Consider the following 5,000-nt stretch of genomic DNA (forward strand, 5'->3'; position numbering starts at 1 on the left):
AGAGAGAGAGAGACTGACAGACATTACAGGATTATCAAAGTGCCAGATTCATTTTCTCTCTCTCTCTCTCTCTCTCTCTCTCTCTCTCTCTCTCTCTCTCTCTCTCTCTCTCTCTCTCTCTCTCTCTCTCTCTCTCTCTCTCTCTCTCTCTCTGTCTGTTTCCAATTATTCAAATCGATTGTTAGTAAATTTAGTTATGACCATTAATACAACGTCATCGCTTTCTCTCTCTCTCTCTCTCTCTCTCTCTCTCTCTCTCTCTCTCTCTCTCTCTCTCTCTCTCTCTCTCTCTCTCTCTCTCTCTCTCTCTCTCTCTCTCCAGCATTTGTCTCTCTCACCTTAAACTTATTTCATTTCCACTCCCTTCCTCTCCCAAGATTCCGAACCTCAATAAATATATCATCTTGTCCCAGCGCTCCTCCTCCTCCTCCTCCTCCTCCTCCTCCTCCTCCTCTTCCTCTTTATCGCTCCCTTCTTTCCCCCTGCTGCAAACTTCCTCTACCATTTCTTCCCCTCTCCTATTATCGCAAACTTGCTTCCTCCACTAGTTTCTCTTCTTCTTCCATTTCAAACTTCCTCTCCCCTTCCATCTTCCCTCTCCTTTGCTTCCCTTTCTACTTATTGGTATCTTCCCTTTTCCTTCCTTCCTTCCTTCCTTTCCTCTGTTTATCAGGTCCTTTACTTTATTCATAGTTTGTTTTCTTATTAATTCTCCTTTTCTCTCTCTATTTATCCATTCTCTTCCATTTCCTTCTCTTTTTTTTCTTCCTTTTATTAGCTGTTTCCTTCTCTGCCCTTTGTTTTCTTTACATATTCATCTCTCTCCTCTTTCCTTTCTTCTCTTCATCTTCCTCTTATCCCTTCTTTATTGGCACTTTCCTTTCCCTTCCCTTCACTTCCCTTCCCTTTCTTTTTATCCACCTTTCTTTCAGCTCTCTCCCCTCTTCTTTTCCTTCTTTCTCTTTCCTCTTCATCTTTCTCTTTTACCTTCCTTTATCAATACTTTTCTTCCCTTTCATTCAGTCTGCGGTTATCTCTTCACTCTTTCATCTCTCTCTGTCCTCTCCTTTCTCTCTTTCTTCTTCCCATTTCTCCTTCCCTTCTCTCCTTTTTTCTTCCTTTCCCTTCTCTTCCCTTCTCTTCAGCCAGCAGTTATCCTTTCCCCCTTCCATCTCTCTTTCTCTCTCTCCCTTCTTTCTTTCCCTCTTCTTCACCTTCCCCTCCCTTCCCTTCCTTTCCCTTCTCTTTCCTTCCCTCAGTAGTTAACCCTTCCCTTTTTCATCTCTTTCTCCCTCTTCCTTTACTTCCTCTTCACTTCCTCTTTCCTTCCCTTCCTTTTCCCTTCACTTCCTGTTCCTTTAATGTCTCTTTATCCCTATCCATGAAAGTGTAAAAGTGCCCGATAATAGTGTGGACCTTAATCTAGTGAATCTTTAGTCTGTTCTCCTTATTATTCCTTATCTTTCTCTTCTTGTACTTCTCTTTCATTCGTAAAGTTATGTCTGTTTTTTTCTGCTTTTTCTTTTTTTGCTTTCTTTTTCATAGTATATTTGTTTCTTTATCTTTTCTTTATCTTTCTCTCTTTCTCCTTCTTCATTTGTGTGTTTTCATGTTTTCTTCTTTTACTTCTTCTTTTCCTTCTCTTTTTTCTAGTACTTTTGTTTCTTTTATCTATTCTTTATCTTCCTCTCTTTCTGCTTCTCCTTCATTCGTAAAGTTATGTCTGTTTTTTTCTCCTTTTCTTTTTTCTTTCTTTTTCTGATATTTCTGTTTCTTTATTTATTCTTTATCTTCACTTCCTTTCCTTCTCCTTCAATCGTAAAGTTATCTGTTTTTTTCTCATTTTCTGTTATTTTTCTTTCTTTTCTCCTCATTCATTCCTTAAGTTATTAATCTGTGGCTTTCTTCTTTTTACTGTTCTTTATCTTCCTATCCTTCTTCTTCTTCTCCTTCATTCGTAAAGTTATCTGTCTGCTTTGGTTTTCTCATTTCTTCTTTTATTTTTCTTTCCGTGTATTTTTTCTTCTTCATTCTTAAAGTATTAATCTGTGTTTTTTCTCCTTCATAATCTTTATCTTCCTCTTCTCTTTCTCCTTCATTCCTAAAGTTATGTTTGGTTTGTTTGTTTTTTCTCCTTTTTCTCTATTTTTCCTCTTTTTCCTTTCTTTCCGATTACCTCTGTTTCTTTATATATTCTTCTTCTTCCTCTCCTTCTTGTCCTTCATTCGTTAAGTCAACATCCTTTTTTTTTGTATTTTCCTCCTTTTTTTCTTCTTTCAACCTACTTCCGTTTCTTTTCTTCATTCTTAAAGCCATCAATCTCTCCCTTTGTTCTTTTTTCTTATTTCTTTCTTCTTTTTTATTCCCAAAGCTATAAATCTGTAGTCTTGTTTTCCTCCCTTTTCTTCATCTTGGCCTTCTTCTCTCTCGTTCGTAAAATTTTCTGTATTTTTTTGTTTTTTCCTTTTTTCTTTCTTCCTCCTCCTTCATTCCTAAAGTTATCAATTTTCTTTATCTTCGTCCCTTCTTCTCCCTCATTCGTTAAACTGTCAGTCTGTTAATCTCTATTTTCTCCTTTCTTATCTTTCTTTAGCTTTCTTATCTTTCCTTTTTTCATTCTTAATTTAGCAATCTGTCATTTGTCTTTCTTACTGTTTTCCATCTTTTTCCTTCTTCTTCTTCTTCGTCTTCTTCTTCTTCTTCTTCTTCTTCTTCTTCTTCTTCTTCTTCTTCTTCTTCTTCTTCTTGCTCATTTTATCTCACGTTTCCTCTTCGTCCTCTTCCTTTTTCATATCTTCCTTTCCTTCCTCTTCCTGCATTCGTACGGTTATCAGCATTCTCTCTCTCTCTCTCTCTCTCTCTCTCTCTCTCTCTCTCTCTCTCTCTCTCTCTCTCTCTCTCTCTCTCTCTCTCTCTCTCTCTCTCTCTCTCTCTCTCTCTCTCTCTCTCTCCACTGTAATCCGTTAACACTTTCCTGTCTTTCATTTATTTATTTTTATTTATTTTACAGCGAACATGCTAAAAGTACATATTGATACTGTCCATCCTGTGTGTGTGTATGTGTGATAGGGAGAGGGATAGACAGCTTATTAAACGAGTGCCAAAAACATTCACCTGTGTCATTAATTACAAAAAAATGAGCCGATTAGTGAGGGGAGAGAGAGAGAGAGAGAGAGAGAGAGAGAGAGAGAGAGAGAGAGAGAGAGAGAGAGAGAGAGAGAGAGACTACTACTACTACTACTACTACTACTACTACTACTACTACTATCTGAAAGAGTTAATTTCTATAACCACTTTTTCCGATTTCTGATATTTTTTTCATTTCTTCCTCTTCCTCCTCCTCCTCCTCCTCCTCCTCCTCCTCCTCCTCCTCCTCCTCCTCCTCCTCCTCCTCCTCCTCCTCCTCCTCCTCCTCCTCCTCTGCCTAGTAAGGATCTCAGGGTTTGTTGCTGTTTGGACTTCCTTTGTATTCCTCCTCCTCCTCCTCCTCCTCCTCCTCCTCCTCCTCCTCCTCCTCCTCCTCCTCCTCCTCCTCCTTCTCCTTCTCCTCCTCCTCCTCCTCCTCCTTCTCCTCTTCCTCCTCCTCCTGCTCTTGCTTCCTTTCATCTCTTCATATTTTTCTCGTGGTTTCCTCCAATATATATGTTTTCTTTTTTGCTCCATCTTTTCCTTCCTCTTCCTTCTCTTCTTCCTCCTCCTCCTCCTCGTTATTATTATTATTATTATTATTATTATTATTATTATTATTATTATTATTATTATTATCATCATCATCATCATCATTTTACCTCGTTCTTATGCTACTATATAGTCTTCCTCCTTCTCCTCCTCCTCTCCCTCTGCTCTCCTCCTCCTCCTCTTCTCTCTCCTTCTCCTTCCATCCTTCTCCTTTTTCCTCTTCCTGCTTTACATAACGAAATCACACCATAAATATTTTAACTTTGCTCCAGGAAGTACCCATGCTCCGTTTTCTTCCTCTTATCAGCTCAAGGGAAGCCTCCGAGAAAGGGTAAACTGTTATTATTTGCATGTAAACGATGTGCCTTCTGCTGCGGGAACTGTGGGGCTGTTCACGCTTTCTTTGATCGTAGAAAACGGGGGATAAGTGTGAGCTTTACTTTTAGAAAAAATAAGAGGAGAGGCCATGACGTCACAGAAGTGAAGCCGCCAAGCTCCGCCCCTTCTTGGAGGTCAACCCAAAACATTGCTCAGCTACCGATACGCCCGACACTCACCCACCTCAACATTTTGCCATTATGCCTGCTTGTTCGGCCTATGGCTGCACCAGGAGGCGTGACGACGGAGAGCTGTCATTTCACCGGTAAAGTGTAGAGATTTTCATGGCCAGTCGTCACATGAAATGCTGGAAAACTGGGACAGATCATGAGCGCACTAAAAGACGCGGGAGATCATATGACCAGTTATTTCAAGAATTTCACTTGCAGTTCGTCTTCTGTGAGATCCACATGCAAGCAAATCAAATCGAAGCAATGCAGAGGTCTACGTGTGTCATCAGAAGTGCGGTGAACACTTACTATTAACTGTTAGAAGTGATAACTGATGTGATAAATCTTGGCGCCGTTGTGTGTTACAAACTCCTCTGCTACTGTATTCACTTTTGACTGACAGTTATGACTTACATAAGCAAATAGTAATTAAATTATCTTGTGGCTTCATAATTAATATCAGCACATAGTAATTTATCAAAACCTTGAGAATTTCTGCAAAAAGACAGCGTTGGAGTAAGCATATGTTGAGCCCTGGGCGGTGAGGCAATCATGGCGTCCTCTGATTCCCGGACCATTTTTTTTTTATTTTTATTTTTTCAATTGGAATATTTGAATGCCTGACTATTTTGGCCCTCTTTTTTTGCGTGGCCCCATGATGGCCTCCTTTAAAGTCATTCCAGGCCTGCCATCACCATCCCTTAAGCCATCACTTCAAATAATACATCACTCAACTTAACCCAACCTAGCCCACCATATTGTAAGAACAGCAAA

General features: G+C 39.6%; 1 protein-coding gene across 1 annotated transcript in view; it reads right to left on the reverse strand.

The window, feature by feature from the left end:
- The window catches only part of LOC135088899 (corticotropin-releasing factor receptor 1-like), a 41,225-nt gene that overhangs the window by 34,280 nt on the left and 1,945 nt on the right, over positions 1–5,000 (reverse strand). The window lies entirely within an intron of this gene.

This window comes from Scylla paramamosain, chromosome 32 (assembly GCF_035594125.1).
Source record: "Scylla paramamosain isolate STU-SP2022 chromosome 32, ASM3559412v1, whole genome shotgun sequence".
Classification (NCBI taxonomy): Eukaryota; Metazoa; Arthropoda; class Malacostraca; order Decapoda; family Portunidae; genus Scylla; species Scylla paramamosain.